Below are 21,162 nucleotides of genomic sequence, written 5' to 3'. Positions count from 1 at the left end.
GCTCACCTCTCTGTGGCTGCCTCCCAGGTGTTTATCTCCGCTCCATCCTCTCTCCCAACCACATTTCCAGATGTCTGCTGGACTCTTCTCCTCAATCTCAGGCCGGAAACTTCAAGTCAATGTGTCCAGAACGGAATTCGTCACCTCCTACTGCCCTGTTCTTCCCAGGGCTCCAGCCCTTGCCTTAGCTCTTGCCTCCCAACTCTGGCACTTGCTGAGACCTGACGGTTTGACCTCTGGCACATCTCCTCTGTTGCTCCCCTTCTTTCCATCCCAGCTGCCCACAGCCCACTGAGCACCTCACTGCCTTTCTCCTGGACAGCTCCTCCAGTCCGTCCTCATCCTCCTGTGCAAGAAGAATGGTGCTGGATAGATCCTCCCTGACCCTAAGGAGGGCCCTGGCTCTCCTGTCCAACAGTAGTGGCCTCCCGGTATCTGCAGAGGGAGTCCAAATTCTGTTTTCATCATTAAGACCTGTCCCGCCTTGGGCACCTGGGTGGCTCAGTCAGTTAAGTGTCTGACATCAGCCCAGGTCATGATCTCAGGGTCCTGGGATTGAGCCCCGCAGTGGACTCCTTGCTCAGCTGGGAGTCTGTTTGTCCCTCTCCCTCTGCCCTTTCCCCCTGTTCGTGCACTCTATCTCAAATAAATAAATAAAATCTTAAAAAAAAAAATCTGTCCTGCCACAGTTTGCCTCCAATCTGCTTTTCCAGTCCTGCCTTCCCCTTCTCTGTTCTAGATATTTTATAAGCCATATATACTGAACAATGTTTCCTGAATATGCTAAATATTTTCCTGCCTTTTGCTTATGTGATTCCCTTTGCATAATGTTCTTCCCTCCATCTCTCTTTACTCGCCCTTCAAGATTCAATTCAAATGCCCCGTCCTTTATAAGTCTTCTCAAATCCCCAGGGCAGAGATAGTCCTCTCTCCAGTGTAAGTATGTGCAGCACTTTATCTATATATCTCTCAGGCGCTGGTCTCCTTCTACCTGGTCTCATAGTCTATACATTTGCTTTATACCCCAGCATACCAGAGGCCTCTTAGCTGCAAGGGTCATGTCTTTCATTTTCGCCACCCCCATCACCACCATGGTGCCCATCACATCATCCCACAGGAGGTGCTTGATAAAAATGCAAGCACTCAAGTGTTTGATGTAATTTTTAAAAAAATTATCATGTCTGCAAAATAAAGGAATTGACCTACAACTTTGAGTGAGTGAAAGGACAGAATCCAGATTATCTCCGTCCCAGAGGGTAGCTGTCCTCTCTGACGAGTGTTCCTCTCTGGCTGGCAGCAATCCTTCGGGGACAAGCTTGCCTGCCTGGCCAAATCCTGTATCCTTTCTAACACTTTGACAACCTTTCATCCCTTGTGAGGAACCTGAAATCTTTCTTCTTTCTGAAGACGCGTCACGGATTCTTGGGGAGCAACTCTTTGACTTCTCTTCTCCTTGAGTGTGCGGAACTCAAGTGTTCCTTGAAAGGATCATTACTCTGCTATTTCAAACCCCAAACCTACCCCGTGTGTGCGGGTGGGGTGTGGGGGGAGTGTACTTGGGGAGGGCAGAGAAGGGCTTTGAGTTAGACTGCTCTTATGATTACTAACTAAAAACAGTGGTGACACTTCGAAATGGCTTAAGATAACTTTCTATACTACATTTATATTTGGCTAAGATCAAACACAAGAAATGAGTAAAGAATTGCTGATAGCAAAGGTCACTCATTCTTAATCTAACAGCTAAGAGACAACATTTTTTAAAAAAAAAAAAAATGCATTTCCTGCTCAGGTTTGTCCTTGAACTAACAACTGATTATGGAATTTTAATTTAATATTACAGCATATGTTGTCTTTCTGAATTTAAAAGTCCATGACTTGACTCCAAAACGTTTTCAAGTTCTGCGGAAGAATATTCTCACCAAAATAAGGTCATCAGTGGTAGTATTTATAATAAGTTTACAATTTCTGAAAAAATGGAATCAATATATACAATTAATATTGCAAATAAACGTCAAAATGATATACTTCCCACCATATAAACGAACCTTGTTTCACACATAAATGTGCTCTGTGGCAATGGTTCAAAATCCTTTTTCTTCAACAGTAAGCAGATTGAATGAAATAAAAAAATGATGTGCCAGGACTTAAAGGTACAAATGGTACAAATTTCAAATTATTGATTGCTGACTGTGCTTACAGACATCAAACAATACTTTTTCAGGCAGCTCTAATAGTCCACTTCAATGGAGACATGATCTATTACAGGAAAATTGAAAATGTGAGAACTATTTGAGTGGTCAATGGTCATTTTAAATTATTAAGGTTTTGTTTTGTTTTGTTTTTAGGTTATAGAAAAAACAATGCAAACTCATTGACTTATGAGACAAATCTCATTAACTTCAAACCTTTCTTACCAAGCAGCTTTATTATAGTTTGAAAAGTACCAAGATACTCAGAATTCACTCTGTGTTAGAGGAAGTGCACATCTGGGCTGAATCCAACTGACATCCCTGAGTGGAAACCCTAGAAGGCCAAAGCAGTCACTCTTGAGGGACCCGGATGTATTTATGTAGGCAAGAAATGTTATTGGGAACTAACCTCAGATGCATAGGTGACAATAGAGTGCTCTAATAGAGTCTAATAGAGTCTGATAGAGCATGATTCTGAACGCTCTCAACCTGCCCACTCCTTTAAAATTGTCCTTGGGTAACGTCTTCCCAAGAGTAACAAATATACCATCACAACAAACTCGGTGGTCCTCTATCCTTGCTCTTCAAGGGCTCTGCCCATAACCTGAAAACAGGAAGCAGATTTGTACCTTAGAAAAATCTATTGGTCAGAACTCTTCCAGTTGCGGGGCGCCTGGGTAGCTCAGTTGTTAAGCATCTGCCTTCGGCACAGGGTGTGATCCCAGCATTCTGGGATCGAGCCCCACACCAGGCTCCTCCGCTGGGAGCCTGCTTCTTCCTCTTCCACTCCCCCTGCCTGTGTTCCCTCTCTCGCTGGCTGTCTCTCTGTCAAATAAATAAATAAAATCTTTAAAAAAAAAAATAACTCTTCCAGTTGCAAGTGAGAAAAAACAAACTCAAGCTAGCTTAGTCTAAAAAGATCATTTATTGTTGCATGCTCTGGCGAGTTCAGGTAAGGCTGGATCCAGGTGTTCAGATGATGTCATCAGGAATGTGTCTGTCTCTGTTTCTCGGCTGTGCTTCCTCTGGAACGGATTTATTCCCATACTTGCTGTAACCATGTGGAGATCCCTGACAGGCAGGGTTGCTGAGAGTGGGTGTGGCCTGGAGGAATCCTTTCTTCTGGCATTCTGGCAAGGATAAACTGGTTAAAAATCTTTCCACTGGTTTGTATGGATCAGTACATGGAGGCCCAGAGCACTCTTCTGGCTCTCTTACCCCATAATGTGTACTATCTCCTTTCCTCCACACTCCCGTCGTCTCATCTCATTGGCCTAGTTCAGGGGCTTCCATGATGATTTCACAAGGTAAGAGACTCCATCTGTCTCTGTCTTACTCTGTTTTTATTTCACATTCTCTCTTCCTCCCCTCCCCAACTCCCAACACCCCTCCCAATACGTATCTAATTTTGAAACAGGACACCAACTTGTTCTGCCAAGGTAACTACCCCAACCTACCAATCGCTGTGCCCAGTGGAATGGAGTATTCTGATGAACCTAGGGCATGCCCAACCCCATTGGAAGCAGAGCAGCGTATCACGATGGACAGCCGCACCGACTCTTATGTGCATTTGGGGTAAGGGAAGCAGTCCCCAGAAGAAAGTGTTCTACCACACGCAAGTAAGAAACCAACTCCACCTCAACCATTGGAACCACTGAGAGAATCAGGACTTGTTGTTTTATGTGATTTTCTCTGATCTCAGTTTTCTGATTCAGCTGACACCCATAAAGTCAGTTGAAATAAGTCCCATCCTCACCCAAAGCATGTTGCTCAAACTCATTCGAGTGTACCTAGGCTTTAAAATGTAGACATGGTGCTGGGCCATGGAGCAGTGAAGGTTGCCTTTACTAAGAGGAAATGGAGGCATTAACACGGGGAAAATTCTCTTCCTCTGGAATTTGGGTGAAGTGGTGTATTGGCCATTCTGGTGCAAACATGATCAAATAAAGATGTACTGTGCACCTCTTACGTACCAGGCATTATGGGGGCATATTGGTGAATTTTTAAAAAATTCCCTGCCTTCAGAACATTCACAGCTTTCAGGGGAACACAGAAAAGAAATAGCTAACTATAACACAAAGTGATTAATGTTATGGGAATGGTATAACGAAGTGTTACAAGAGCAAAGGGGAAGAGGTGATTAATTTTTCTGGGGATGGAGGGAATGAGCAGTAATGAGGGAAGTGGGGAGAAAGGGATGTTGGTTGAGGTTTCCCCGGGGGAGGTGACATCTGACCTGAAGAATGAGAGGGAGTGTGATAGCTTAGAAGGGGGAGAACAGCATTTTAGGCAGAGGAAACAGTAACGGGAGGGAGGGGGAAATCAATCCGACATCTCTTTAATAGTTGCTGGCCGAGTTCCCACGGCTAGCGCAAGGGGGAGAATTGAAGCAATTATTGAGAAAACTGTCTCAATCTTTCCTTTTCTCCAGGCTGTGGAAATTTGGCCATTGCTGCATTTTTTGTAAGAAAAAGAGTCTTGATTCCAGAGACCACACAATGTTAAGTGATGGAAGAATTAGTTTTTCGATATGATAGAGAAAAACCAGAGCACCTGAGTTCAACTGGGGAAAACCAGATTTCCTAAGGAAGGAAACAGAACCCTTTCTTCTCTGTCTCTCTGTCCCCCTCCTCTTCCCTCTTCCTTTTTCTTTGGAGGGAGGGAGGTGGGTGGAGGAGGGTTTTACTTCAAAGAGCAAATCCATTGAGCAAAAACCATGTGTCCGCAGCATTTCATGCCTTGTGAGAGCTTAATAAATAGTTGTAGTAGGATGATGGTAACTATTCAAATAATTTTTCAAGAATTTCCTAACATCAAAATTAAAATAAAGTGCAACTCCAGGAATTGATTCCCACGCCCTCCCTTCCCTTATCCCATCTCCCCAAATGCCTGAGTAGCTTGTTAGCATTCAACACATCCTTTGAAGATTAAATAGCATTAAATTTTTGCCTTGCAAGGGAAGAGATTATGAGTTTATGTGAAAACAAGTCTTTGGGAGAAATGTATGCAGAAATCTAAACAGGGATGAGATTTTGGCTTAAAGTCCACAAAATGCACCACAAACGAGCAGAAACTGACCGAACACACCTCAGTTCGAGGTTCAGCACCACTACTTATTAACCGTGTGACTCTGGACCCACGTCTTCATCTCTCTAGACCTCAGTTTTAAAATGGGAATAATGACAGTATCTACAGCATAGAGTTATTCTGAGCACGAAAGGGGATAATTCATGCAAAAATGCTTTACACGGTGCATGGCACATAGGGTTATCTCGAAATCAGCAGAGCAATGAATCACAAAATAATACCTTCTCAGTTGCTATTAACCACAAAAGTAGATATTATATCAAGATTCTAATCTGTTTGTCCCTTCATCGAGGTGTTATACTAACATGATTTGCAAACTGTCCTTAGGACATTAATCGGTGTTGGATATCACCAGAGGACCCAGGGATGATCTTCAGTGCTTTTTACCCTTCCTGAAAACCTTTCTGCCTGAGGAAAGCATTGAATTCTCTTCCCTGAAAACCTTGGTCATTTGGTGCTATATGAGTTTGGCTGCGGAGAAGGGGCAGATCTTAAGTCATAGTCACACTGAGCTCCAAAGGCCATGACACAAAGGCTTTCCCCCGTCCCACGTTCCCCTGTCCCCTCCTGTTCTCTGAAAATACATTTCAGAAACAACACGTCATTCCATCAAGTCTTGCAGTTTGCTGGTATTTAACCTTTAAGCTTGAGCTCCATATTCTTTCTATAAAACAGAAGGTAGCATACATAAGCTTCTAATGGAAGTGTAGTACGGATAGGACAAGTTGTCTATAGCTCAAAAGTGAGTGGGAACATTCTCTTTATGTTACACATAAGAAGTAGGAATGTAATTCAGTGCTGCAAGTCTCCAACCCAATAAATAAATAAATAAATAAATAAATAAATAAATAAATAAATAAATAAAATATTTGCTTGTTGGACTCTTGACTTGGAATTGGTCTCTTACAAAGGAGCTAAAATATAAATTTGTGTGGAAACAGAAGTCATGGCAAAATTTTCACTTGGCTGCTTTGTAAATTAGACCTTTTTATACCTCGCTTTCATAGTTAACTGCTTCAAACACTATTATTCATCTTATTTAATATACAAGGACTAAAGTATGACTGATTACAGGTACCAAATTGAAAATAAACAGGTGGAAGACAGTGCTTAGGGCTATTCACTTTGTGGACAGACTTTCCCATGACTTTGCTCACAAACCTGCCATTTAAATTCATTTTTAGCTGGATACGTACACCAAAGGGATGTGTCGACTGTTTGTGATTTATTGAAACAGCTGAACAGTTGCAAGATACAGCTCCTTGGGGTCATCTATCATTCCAAATGATGATTAAGTACAAAAGGAAGATACAATTTAGGAAAAGAGCTACGTGAAGTTGGGATAACAGCAATGGGCCACACCATGGTTGTTTTCATAATAAAATCTGAGAAAAAAAGACTTAATAGGAAAATCACAATAGATATGTTACATTTTGCAAAATCAAACAAACATGACTTTGCGGAATGGGTAAAAACCATGATTCCTATTCATAATTAAATACTGGTTTCTTAGGTCAATTTTTCAAGTGACATTGTGATGGTCTTTGGTTCTGCATACAATGACTTCTCACCTGTCTTTAACAAGTGTGAGGTTGAGAAAATTTTTTAATTTTTTAATGGAGAATTTTTTAAAGAAGCTATATACATTAAGGCTGCCCAGTTGAGAAAAAGTCAACCGAAAGTGGGGGCTTTGAGTCTAGAACCAGTTCTTTTTTTTTTTTTTTAATATTTTATTTATTTATTTGAGGGAGAGAGCGAGAGCGAGCACGAGTCATGGGGGGGGCGGTGCAGAGGGAGAAGGAGAAACAGACTCTCACCACGAAACATGGAGCTCCAGGCCTGGCTCAATCCCATAACCCTGAGATCATGACGTGAGCGGAAGGCAGATGCTTAACCACCTAAGCAACCCAGGTGCCCCCATTATTAGTATCTTAAAATCAATTAATTTAAAGAGAATTACAGCTCTTAATTCTGCTACAGTGCTTACACGTAGTCTTGCCTGGGAGCAGGGTGACATAAGACATTATTTCCAAAGGTAGCTATTGTCTTGAAGTGAGATAGTATTGTGCTATTTGCTTTATAAACCTATTTTTATTCGCAGGCTGCGGAGACATAAGGAAATATTGGTCACACTTAGAGGTCTGTGGGAATTAATGTGCATAGATGAGCCCACCTACGCATTTGTAAAAATGAGCACGTGTGTATGTGTGTTCGTGCACATGTATTATTAGCCTAATAGCTAATTCTGGGATTCTGGGACCAGGCAGCTTAAATTTGAATCCTACTTACCTCCTTATAACCTTGACAAGTAACTTAATCTCAATCTTGCTGTGTCTCAGTTTCATCATCTGGAAAAGAAAAAAAGTATGGGTATGTTCGTACAGATTAAATGAGTTCTTACCCAAAGTACTGAGAATGATGTCTCTACATGTCGTAAGTCCCTAATACATGTTCATTATTTTTATTATCAGGAGGACCTATATTTTAAGCAAAATTATCAGAGGATTTACTTTGTTCAAAATATACATTCATGTTCTGTCTGCCTGGTGACCAATAGTTGATCAGAATGGTAGCACAGACCAGGATCTCAACTTTTGGAAATCCTTGGCAAAAGAAAGCCGAGTGGCCTGTGGACAAGGTCTGGTAGCTACCTAAACAGAAATCCATACGAGGCTTTGAACTACAAATTGTATCTTGTAGAACATCGTTGACCCTAACATGGTGAAGTATGCTTCATGAAAAAGGGTCATGGACAGAAACGTTTGGGAACACTGTGTTCAACTCTACAAATCAGGTTTCTTCATTGCGGGATGTCTCAGAACCTTTAATAAACTAATGTGCATTCTGAGTCTCCAGGGGACTACAGAATACAATTTCTCAACCTATTTTCATACAGAATCATTGTTTCTGTCTTTTTTTAAGGAAAGCCTATGAAATCATGAGGAATATTAGGAATGCCTTAAAACACAGCTTGGGAAATACTTCTTTAAGTAATTTTTCTCGAATTTAGATATTTTTGGCTCGTAAAGAACCCAAAGTACTCAACAAAATACTCTATTGATGAGGGGGAGTGTTCCACGGACTCTCCCACTGGAAGGTCTTGGGGTTGTCATTGTTGATAATGAGTTAATAATGGCTTGTCAGTGATTTAAAAAGAACATCTCCCAAACCCTAGAGATTTCTGTGGAACATAGAACAACATGCACCATGAACACGTGACTCAAGTGTGATCTTTTGGGAATCCATTTGTACCATTTAGAGATGATGAGAATTTCTTTTTTATGGGTTAAAACAAAATTGTTAACCGCAGAGCAGAAGTTGGGTCAGACAGATATACTGCTCTCAAGAATGTGCTGCTGATGATTTGTATTTTATGGTAGCTGAAGAGTTTGAGCTGCTTGTTAATGAGATCAAGCACCATTACATATATTATTGACATCCTCAGAAACTGCAGATCTATTTTGAAAAATCTTTCTGCTACATTTGTTCGGAGCATTGTCTTTCTGTTAAAAGAATTCACCTGCACACTAAATTTCCTCCATAATATACTATTGATAGCTTAAAGAAATATTTCTCTCTATCTCTTTGTCTGCATTTGGAAGCTATGTATTTTCTTTGAGTTCCATTTCTTCTGAAAACTAGTTGTTGACAAATAACGGCTGTCACAATGATTGTAGGACTGAATTACCCTGTTGATTTCCTAATTCGTTGCTTGAATTGTAATGACTCAAAATAAAAGCAGTCTCTCTAAAATATTTTGTCATCTTACACGGTTTGAAAGATAAATGGTCCTAAACAAAATAGTTGCGGAAATTCTTTGCGAGGATGAAAGTTTTAGCATCAAGGTCTATATTCAAGATAATGTAGGTGGCAGGGATTGCTCTTTCTAGGGGGTAGGTTTTTCTAATCCAAGCAGGGGGATTTTGTAGAGTCAAGTCTAAAGTAAAGGAAAGAAGATGAAAGGAGATGGATTTCCAAGTCAAAAAGAGAACTGGAGTGTGTATTAAAAAGAGTACAGGGTGTAGGTCTAGATCTGAAGCCTTGGATAAATCAGGTAGCTGTCCGGGTGTCAATTTCCCTATTTATGAAAGGAAAGGAAAGGACGTCAGTAATCTGGAAGATACAACACTTTTCTTTGGAAATTGGTATGGAAGGGGAGGAAAAGAAGGAAAAAATGGAGTTCGGCAAATTACTATAGAATTCTTTCCACGTGTTAAGCATGGGGGAAAAGTCATGCTATTAGGCCTCATGATTATGTATTCTTTTGTTACCATTTTGCATGTAGATTAGCAATGGCTTTGTTTTGGGGATCACAGCGTTTCCCAACCCAACTCAATTTTCTGCCTTGAATTTTCTATGTTGCTGCTGTATGCCTAGAATGTTTTTTTCCCCCACTTCTCATTTGAAAGGCTTTCACTTACTATGCCTATAAGCTATGATATTAAGGTTCAATGCCAGCAAAGTTTCAGGAAAAAGAGTGAGAAAATTATTTAAAAGGACTACTTTTTGATAATGGCAGTGTTTTGACAGTTTTTGACAGGCAATTTGGAATAATGCAACCTCCTGGATTACAGCCAACCTCTGAAATGGGCTGTAATTTAGAATGATGGCAGCTTCTATGACCTCTATATTGGAGAGTCACCGGAATTAAAAAAAAAAATCTCTAAACAGTTTAGGTTCATATTTGAAAATCTGGCTTAAATGTTCTGACATCTAGCCATTTTATTTAATGAAAAGATTTTCTTCTCTTATGCATAGCTCCAAATACTGATCCTAAAGCTGGGGAAAGATTTTTCTGCCTTTTGCCTTTTTGTATGTGGTAAAAACTCTTCTTCTCAGATTCCACTCTCAACCAGATCGTGAACATTCTATTGAGCTGGCTGTGGGCACATCTGCCCCTTCTCCCCACTGTGTGAAATCAGATCCACGCAGACATGGGGAATTGTACGATGCTGTCATCCTATAGGGAAGGAAGTCCTGGGCTGTTACAGCTTCCAGCTTCCAGCTTCTGCCTTTAACAAAAAATGTGTTGTCTCAGGTTCTAAGTCGGGTCCTCAAGGCCCCTTTGAAAAATAGATTCTGTTACCTCCTTAATTCTGAGAGTTAAATGTTTTTTAAAGAGTTGTATAAGTTAAATATGAGCGGGGAGTGCAACGTCGGGTTTGTAACAGAACCGCAATTCTCCAAACATACCCATATATTCCAAAATTGCCAGTTGCAGGCCATAAAATATTTACATTATGGAGTAAATAATGTATGTTTAGTAAGAAATGATGAAATATTTACAGTTTTTCTGAAGATACTGTATAGGTTTTCTCCTCGACCACAGCCATTTTTCTTGAAGCAGGCAAAATAGGCAACTTTCCGAGCTCAGAGAACAACATGGAAGCATCCAGGAAGGAAGAGAATGTTCTGAGGCACTAAGTGGAAAAGTCTCCACGAGGAGAAGGAACAACAGCTGATCCCAGATATCAAGATACATATTTCATATGGTTATAGGTCTAGGGAGGCATTAGCAAACACTTTTGGTATTTTTACCCTGAAACTGAAGAGTTGCTGGGCCCGGCTCACGTGACACGATCTTTAGCCAGAGCCGTTGTGTGGGGGTATTCTGAACCTCAGAGATGGTAGGACCTTCCAAGCTTCCAAACCAACCCATCTTTAAAACCTCCCCCATACACTCCTTGACCCTGAGCATGATCCAGAAAACCCAATCACAGTGTCATCAATTCTCGCTGCGAGTGTTTGAGGAAGAGCCTGACGAAGCCCTTAACAGAAGTTTTCAACCAAAAACAGAGAGGCCGACAGAGAGATTTCCAGGCCTCTGCCCACCCTGAGAAATTCTGATAGGCTCGCTCTCGTATAAGGCCTGGCAATCTTTATTTTTGAAAAGCTTCCCAGGTAATTCTGATGATCATCTGGGTTTGGGAACGACGGTAGAAAGAATAATGGCCCCTGAAAATATCCACGTCCCCATCCCTGGGACCCGTGGGTATTACCTTATGTGGCAAAAGGGAGGTGACAGACATAGTTAAATTAAGATCCTTAAGATGGGGAGATTATCCTAGGTTATCTGATGGGCTGTAAATGTCATCATTTCTTTTCAGAGGGAGTCAGAAGGAGATTTGACAACAGAAAAGGCCAAGCGAGGGTGGAAGCAAGATGCTAGGCTTCTGGCTTTGAAGATGGAGGGAGGGGCCAGGAGCCAAGGAATGTATGAGGGCCCTGGAAGTGAGAAAAAGCTGGGAAAGATCCCCTCCTAGAGCCCTCAGAAGGAAGCAGCCCTGCTGACATCTTTTTTTTTTTTTTAATATTTTTATTTATTTTTTAATTTTTAAAAATAGTTTATTTATTTGAAAGAGAGCGAGGGAGCACATGAGAGAGAGCATGAGAAGGGGGAGGGCCAGAGGGAGAAGCAGATTCCCCGCTGAGCAGGGAGCCCAGCGTGGGGCTCCACCCCAGGACCCTGAGATCATGACCTGAGCCCAAGGCAGACACTTAGCCAACTGAGCCGCTCAGGCGCCTCCGCTGACATCTTTTTAGCCCAGTGAAACAGATTTTGGACATTTGGCCTTCGGAATTGTAAAATAATAAATCTGTGTTGTCTTAAGCCACGATTTGAGTCATTTTTCCGGTAGCAGTAGGAAACTAGCACATGAACCATTGCCCTTAACCACCTCAGTTTTAGCAGTCCTCTGTTGCTAAACAATTCTTCAAGCCAGACCTTGAAGGCCCTAGGATTTAACCTGTTTCCCAGCACAAATGCAACCTTGCCTCCAGAAAACACTGCCACTCCCCTTCCCATCTGTGGTGGGCACTTCCCTCAGAGTCATATGCCCTTGAGGATGCCATAGCTGCCCCCAAAGAGAAAAGGCATCAGTGTGGGACCGTGGCCAACAACCGCATCCCTCAAGTTTGGACATCGAGCCACAAGAATTCATCATACCCCGCCTGCATACTCAGCATTCTGTAGCTCCCATGGGCAATTCAGAGAACCAGGAGAGGTCACTCCCTATTCTCGGGCTGAGTACACACATTGCAGAGTGATTGTGAACACTTACGGTTGCATTTTCCAGGAATGTCAACACTGAGGCTCCCTTGGCTCCAAAGGATGTTGTCTCATTTTGGGATAAGAGAAATGCATCATGCCATTTAGGGGAAGAAGATGATATCAAAGCATGGGCTTCCCAGTTATATATACTTTGATTAGAAGACCTGGAAATCAAGTCATTTTCCATAGGCTTAGACTCTCCATTAGCTGAGGGACACATTACCAAATTGTCTATGCAGCACTTGAAATGTAGCTCTGTTTTCCAAGGAGGGGGGAGAATCTCTATATTTTATCAGTATTTGCTCCTATCAGAACTCCTCACAGTGAAAGGGGGAAAAAAAAAAAGATGGCAGCTGCGTAGAGCTGGGATAGCATCTTGTTTCTATGACAACAGTGTCTGCTCGGCTCCCAAGCTCCATCTGGTATTTTCAGGCCTAACAGCCAGGTAGCATCTAAATGCCTAGTGGAAAAAAAAAAAAAAAGTATCGATAGAGATTCTTCAGATCAGGCACAAATGAACACAGCAACACCATGTCCTTTCCGAGAAAAACAGTGAATTACTTCACCAGCAGCAGGGCATTATGAAGACAAACCACTTAGTCCGTGGAACAGGCTCACCTCTATATTACGGACTAAGAAAGCACAACGTGCACACAAAGTAAAGTGCTGTGGGGCAGATGGGGACGTTTTCCTACGAGCGATCTAATGAGGCTCGGCCGGGATGATTCCTTCCCTCCGCTCCTGCTCTCTTCCCCGTCCTGCTGTGTGGAGTTTTGTGTGCTTTAGGTAATAGGGACGCAGCCGCTCTCACCTGCCTCACTGACCTTCCCTTCAGATTTTATCCTTGTTGATTATGTTCCCTGGTAGCTCTGCAGAATTTATGAGAAGCTGAATTTCAGTCCTCCTTCATGGGCACTTACTTACAGAAAAGCATGCTTTTAAAACAGCACAACGTGACACAGCTGGTTTTTACCTTCCCCTACCCTCGTATCGAACATGATCTAGTGAGGCACCTCCTTTTTCTTCCTTTATAGTACCATCATTAAGAACAACATTTTTCCCAAGTCATAATTTATCTGCAATATGATACATTGCAGCTCTCTAGGTAGGTTGTCATGCAATACCTGGGACACCCTTATACTAAAAAATTACTCATTGTTTATCTGACATTCAAATTTAACTGGGCATCCTGTGTTTTTGTTTGCTAAATCTGGCAACCCTATTTATAGGCAGGAATGCAGGCCCTTGCAATTCACCTGATCCCTTAAGCTTTGATACAGTGTATCTCAATGTTAGCACATTGAACTGAGTATTGGTTTCCAACATTTCCTGGTTATTACAACAAACATTTAAATGTTGGTTGTTTACACCAAAAAGTTTATTTACACCGAAGTTTTGCATGCATTCATTTTTCTCTTTAATTTATTCAGTGCAGAGTTCCTGGGCACCTGCGACTGGCCTGGCACTGTTCCAGAAGCTGGGAATCGATGGTGCACAAAACGAACGGGTGCTTCCTCATGAAGCCAACATTCTATTGTGGCTCCTGGCTTTGGTTTCGGGACATTTACTCCCATTGCATACAAGGCACTCTGATATACAAAGACCCCATCACACATGGTCCTGCCCCCAAAAGCAGCTAAACCATACTAGACTCATTGTCCCTCACTTTTCTTAAAATTTCCCCCAGCCTCATCAAGTCAACCCCAAGTCCTTCCATGAGCATTCAGTTCCCAGAGAAATTTAAACTGCCGTTTTTCACTTCCTTTGCCCCTCAGTATCCCAGATTCAGAGACAGCTGACCCTGGAAGAGGGGGACATTACCTAGTGTCACCCTACCATCTGTTTCTAAAGTCCTCTCTTGTCCTCCCTGGGATCCATCCCCTGAAGGTCCGTGCTCTGTCCTTTTCCTCTCCTGAGCCCTCACAGGAGATTCAGGCAGGTGAATGGCATTTGCATTCTTCCTCTGTCATCCTCACTCCTTCTTCGTGTACTGCCCCAACTCTTTTCTCCTTTTAACTATTTCATCCATTTGATACTGTCCACTACCAAACCAGAGAGAAAAATTAAAGGTCTGCCATATTCCAGAAAGTTCTTGAGCTATGGACCTGGCGTAAATTTTTTTTTTTTCTCTATGAGTCAGATGCTTTCCCCTGTATCTCACATTTTGACTGTGACACACTCAGTTTTATTTTATGAGAAGTCTAGGTAGGACATTATATACACTCAGGTATAATATTTAAAATGTATAATCACCACAGTAGACAAAATAATGGCCCCAAAGATATTTGCATCCTCATCCCTGAAACCTGTGAGTTTGTCTCCTTATGTGGCAAAAGTGACTTTCAAGATGTGATCAAGTGAAGGATTTTGAGGTGGTCTGAGAGCATCTTGACTTATCCAGGTGGGCCCAAAGGAATTACAAGCACCCTTAAAGGAAAGTGGCAGGGATATCAGAGAAGTCGAGAAATATTAGGGGACTACTGTGCTGGCTTGAAGATGGAGGAAGAAGGGGCAGGAGCCAAGGGATGCAGGTAACTTCTCTAAGCCGGAAAAGGCAAGGAAACAAACTAGTCTCTAGAGCTTCCAGAAGGACTGTGGATCCTTTGATTTTAGCGCAGTAAAACCCACTTTGGACTTGTAACCTCTGGAACTGTAAGATAACAAATTTGTATTGTTTTAAGCCACTAAAGTTGTGGTGATTTGTTACAGCATGAAGAAGACAACACACAGATAGACCCAGTCACTGAGAAATCAGAACAGACCCTGAGCAGGCTCTTGAGGCTCTTTGCTAAGCTCAGTGTTACCTCTTAGTTGGGGAGATTTGGATGGCCATGGAGTAGAGACCGCCCGGTGGTGGGAGTTGGCCGTGGAGGACTGGGGTGGTGGTTATTTACCAACCACTGTGGGAGTATCTCAATATTTTTATAGTCCCAATGGGTGTACTAGTGGATTTCTGTTGTACGCACACTTACACACAACTAAATCTGGATGGATATAGACTCTTGAATTTTTATAGGCATGACTCTTGAATTTTTCTTCCCTAAGGCCCTGATATCAACTCTTAATCAAAGTGGCCAAGGCAACAATTCTGATAGAATTCTATATTCATTTCCATGTGTCCCACACTGATTTTCCAGGGTGTCGACTGGGATGACTCTTTCTTCCTCAGGAGCTTTTAAAAACGAAATTCTTAATTGTTTGATTGTTTTTCCAGCTTACTATCTGCACTTTCCATCTCTAAGTATTGAGAGTTTCTTTTTTCCTTTCATCTCCCTTATTTCCTCTTTTCTTTAACCCTGCCTCTTCTCTCCCCATTTGAAAACAAGTGAAATAAGGGGAAAAGAGAGTCAGTGACTTGCTCAAAGTCACCTAGCTAGTCATCAGCCATCCTGAGCATTGGACCTGGGTCAACACCCCATCCAGTGATGTGAAGTCACACCTCCAGAAGGGAACAATGTTTAGGGGTCATCCTCTAATTCTTAAATTGCATTCATCTCCTACAGATCCGTCTATGGCCTTCTACTGCCTTCTGAATACAATCTGAACTGCTTCCATTCCTTTCAGGGTCCTCCGTGATGCAGTCCTGACCACTTCACCAACCCGGTCTGTGCAGTGATCCCACCAATCCTCTCCATTCTCAGACACCGGTTCTGTTCCTGACAGGATCTTCGGGGGAGCAGGAATGTGTTGTCTACACATTCCATAGCAGGTGCTTGCCCCAAGCTGTTACATTTTACACTCAGACTTACTCTGCGTGCCTTGAGTTAATGAATGTGTGTACTTTGTTGCCTGTTGCCCTATAGGCTCCATGCATGCAGAGAGCTCATTCATCTTGTTCCCTGCGGTGGCAGAGCCTGGTACATAGTAGTTCTTCAATGAACACTCTGTGGATGATGTTTGTGGTCATTCTTCATGGCCTCACCCTAAAGTCACCTCACCACTCGCAAGGCACAGAATTCCTAAGCTATCTCGTAAACCACCAACACAGACTGCCAGCCAGAGGTGGGGGGCCGAATAAAAGGAAACACAGAGTGTCTGGTCATTTATGTGAAATATCATAGTTGGCACTTAAAGGAAGTGGAAACTAGCTTTCTGACCTCTGCAGTAATCAGCTTAGACCGTGAAGCAGGAGATTTGAATCCCCTTATCTACTTCTAGATGAGAATATTATGTCTCATTTACGGTTACAGCCTTCTGGACTGAAATACCATATTTTATGAGTAATAGCATCTGTAAGTAAGATAAAAGACATCACAAAAGAAAATGAAAGCATTTAAAATACAACAATTACTGAAATAAAATCATCTTTAGGACATTCTTCTGACAAGTTCTCTTAGGGTTTATTAATTTCTTCTAAGAATATCACCATGAATCTTTCTTACGAGTGTTTGGATCCTGCGTGCACAATCTTTGCATTTATCCACTTGAGGCAAAGGCACAATAGAGTACAGGATCTCAGGCTTTTCCTGCTTTTCTCTGCATTAACGCCTTGAAAAAGGAAACTGTAAAGGTAGATTACGAAACAGTTTAAGAAACCTATTCATGTACACGTTTCATAAGTAGAATAATGAGAAATAGCAGGAACAGAATTACAAGACCAAATTTCAAATGATGATGTATATACAACTTCAGTAATTCTAATATTTGCAATATTTCCTTATTTGTTTTCAGATATTTAAATTCCTTTCACTCGGTATGCATTCCCTTCAATTCTCTTCCACAACTGCTTACTATTACCTATGAAATAATCAGCTTATTCTCTGTTTAAAATGTTTCTTACTGAGCTCTTTTATTTCAATGCTAATTAATTGTTTCCTTTAACCATCTTACAGAGTTTCCATATTCTATTATCAACACACCTGCAATGTCAAATAAAAGATAAGGTTTATGAGCCATGTAAACTATGATAAAACATTTTGAACTGTCTATGGCATCGTGAAGGGAAAATAATGACAGTGTCTGGCTTTTATAAGGTAATACTATTGTACTAAGGCCACTAAGTCATTTCAAACATTGGAAGCCTAAAGCAATTTTATCCTGATAAATGAGCAATTTAGCAAATTGTTTTAAGAAGAAAAAGGATTTACGGTTCACTCTACCTATATGTATATGTGAACATTACATTTTTTCAAACTTTCCAAAGAGTCACTGTGAATAATTCATACAAGGTAATGGAAACATTAAAATACATCCCAAATTTCCAAATAGTCACTATGACCAATTTCTTGAAATTAATAGCAATCTTCATAAAAATCGTAATAAGAGAATATGTTAATTGTTGGTTTAAATTGGAACGTATTCAACAACTAGAGTCATTTATTTGCTGAGTTACCATGTACTTATTAGGTCGGCAAAGACTATGTTAATGATGAAAACAAATAACTGGTAAGAAAAAAAAAAACACCTTAAATTTCTCTTTTAATTCTTTCTGTGTAATCCCAAGCAACTTAAATTTATTGTCATGAAAACTACAATTTGATACAACCAGATTTCAAGGCCCTTGTTTATTCATCTTTGTAACTGAAGATTCTACCTTGCCTTACGTATGGTGTCCACCCAATAAGCATTTATTAAATAAACAAATGAATTATACATGGTGAGGAAGAGTGGTTTCCAGGTTCTGTTTTGTTTTTGTTTTCTGGAGCTGACAGGCTAATCTGGGTAGGGGCACCTGGGACAGCTTTCCTGGAACCTGTGCTGGGTTCCTAACTCTGACCAGTTTCACTACAGCTTTTTAATTCCAAAGAGTTTGCTATTTCATGACTCCTAATGTGTTATTGGAATGTCTTCATGCAATATATTACACACAAGTTTGCTTTTCTCAATCAATAATTAAGAATTGACAGTTTACTTTCATTTCTATTATAGAAGTGTAAGACTGAAAATAAAATCGATACCTTTAAGTATTTATACATACATATGACTTTATCATATATATAGTGTATATTTATATAAATACATGCATGTGTGTTTTCTCTATATGTACCGATATTTATCTACCTCTCTCTCTTTATCTATCTACCTACCTATCTATCTACCTAATCTCCTTAATGGAGAAGGGCTTCTACAGTAGGTGAATTGCCCCAGGCCAGCTCTGAACCCTAGCTGTTACACCCTTTCTTCAAACTCTTACTAAAAGTTCAATACAGAAAAAAGATAAAAGAGGAGTTCTTTTAACTGAAGTAGTTGAAAGTCACTGCTGAACAAAAAAGATCTTTCATTGGAGCAGAAGGAATTAAGAAGGAGTTCTAGACCTGGCTCTGACATTAATTGCCTGTGCCTTGTTGGGGAAATCCATCAACCTCCATGGCCTCAGTGCTAACATCTATAAAAATAAAAGGATTGTGCAAGATGTTTTCTAAAGTCTAAAACAAACACTAAACACTAAAATACTTTAAACACGAAAAATACTTTGATTGTAATCGAAATAATCAGTCATTTAAGTTTTTTTTTTATTTTAACTATTTCCTGCAACTTAACTTTTAAGATCTGTTATATGCACTGAATTGTGTCCCCCCACAAATACATTAAAGTCTTAAATCTCTGGTAGCTCAGAATGTGACCTTATTTGGAAATAGGGTTATTACAGATGTAATTATTTAATATGAGGTCATACTGGTATATGGTAGGCCTTTTATCCAATATGACTGCTATCCCTATAAGAAGAAGGAAGAGAAAAAGAGGCAGAGACAGACTAAGAGAACTCCAAGGGACAATGGAGGTAGAGACTGGAGTGTTGCATCTAAAAATCAAGGAACACCAAAAATTACCAGCAAGGACCAGCAGCTAGAAAGAGGCAAAGACCAGATTGTCCCTCAGAGGGCCCAGAAGGAGAAAACCCTGCTGACATCTTGATTTCAGACTTCTGGCCTCCTGAACTGTGAAAGAATAAATTTTTGTTGTTCTAAATCACTGAGTTGCGATGTATTTGTTATAGCAGCTCTAGGAAACTAATATAAATATTAGGAATTGAATATAATACTTAATATACAAATTTCTTTTTTAGTTTTACATGTTAGGTATACAGCTGGTTAAACAAACATTTACAAAGCATGATCCATTCTCAATTATTTTTCTTTCAATCACATTTGATTTTAATTGGTTATACATGGATTGCGTTACAAATCCAAATTCCGTAAGTCCAAAAATGTCTTCCGAAAAGATATTAACTTGTTGGTGATAAGCATTTTTTTTTTTTTTTTTTTAGGAACTGTATCTGCTTTGAAATGAAACACAGCTGCTGAAACAGTCTTATTTTCTCCCGCCCCTAGTTTTTGGAGGCAGGAAATGAAGTAGTTAAGGATCTGCCTTAAGATTTTATCAGGGTTTAAATCCTGATTCTGCTACCATATGTGACCATGGACAAGTTACTTAGTTCTCTCTGCCTCATGTCTCCAATTATAATGTGGAAAAAAAATAAAAGCACTGAACTTATAAGTTTATTGGGTTGGTTAAGAGAATTAAGATGTGTCAAGGTCTCAGACAGTGGTTGGCATGTAGTAAGTTATTAATACATATTAGTTGTTATTCTCTTCCTTTCTAGTGCTTCAAACCCACTGCCACAGGTTGGCTACACGGAGCAACACTGACAGGCCACTCACCTGCTGGAAAACATGACATGGTCCCCATCATATACATGAAAAGGTTAAAGACCGTCTAGATGTTGGCTTCATTTAACTTTCTGCTTTTTTTCTCCCTTACTCTCTGTCCGTTGAAGTCACACCCTCCTTGAAAAGGTAGCTCATATTCTATCCCCTACCGGTAAGTCTCCCTGGTCACCTACGTCAGACTTACTCTTTCTCCCTCTGGCCATAGTCCCTTAACACAAGGGTGAAGCTCTTGTACACAGTCTGCTTAGGAGTTGTTTATGCATGCTATGTCCCATTTGATAGATGAACACCTCCAGGAGGACAGGGCTTGTACCCTTCAATTTTGTAAACTCCATAGTACCTAGCAGAGATTTTTTATACTTAGTAGATAATAAATGGTTGTTAAACTTGGTTGAACCTCTGTTTTGTTTTTCTTTTTGGCAGATGCCCTAAGAAAAACATAAAATAAATGAATTACTTTTCTTCTTTTCATTGCAATATATATGCCCTGGGCTAGTGGGTATTTGCAAGCCTGGTTTAGGACCTAGGGAAGTCATCAATCTAAGAATGGAGAGGAAATGCATTTTAAATCACAAGAGCAATATAGCCTTATGTAAGGCCTTCTAGCAAAGCAATTATCAATGGCTCAATAACCCAGGTGCTAGAGTTATTATGAACAAAATCTGAGGTTGAGAGACAATGAGTGATCTTAACTTTTATATTCCATAGGTATGCAATTCAACGAAACATGTACAGATGGAAAGTTTAGATCTGAGAATCATATGTGGGTATCATAATGCAAATAATTGGCTTTCTTTCTGAAGAACATCTGTTGAAACATCTGAAAGCAGTTGTTTATACTGATGCCAAAATGCTGAAAAATATAATAATTCTCCAATGAGGTTAGAAATAACCGGGGGAAGAAAAATAGTTTTTATGTAGTTCTGTTTTTATTAAATCCTGTTGTTGTTTCTCTAATATGGCACATAGGAGATGCTCAATAATATTTGTTGAATGAATGTTGAATGAATAGCAGAGACTCATTAAACAGTTGTTGAATGAATCATTTTTTCAGACTTCTAAGATAACATTTTCAGAAAATGGTATGCCCTAGTTTTACCATGCCATCTACCATTTTTATTTGGCATAAATTAAAGTAATGCTACTCTTGCTCTGAATATTATAGAATGTAATCGGCATGTATACCTATAAGAACAACTATCTTACTGAAGAAAATACATGAATA

Source organism: Ursus americanus, chromosome 6 (assembly GCF_024610735.1).
Source record: "Ursus americanus isolate L20-20 chromosome 6, mUrsAme1.1.p, whole genome shotgun sequence".
NCBI lineage: Eukaryota > Metazoa > Chordata > Mammalia > Carnivora > Ursidae > Ursus > Ursus americanus.
The sequence above is the reverse complement of the archived record's forward strand: the minus strand, read 5'-3'. Positions refer to the sequence as shown.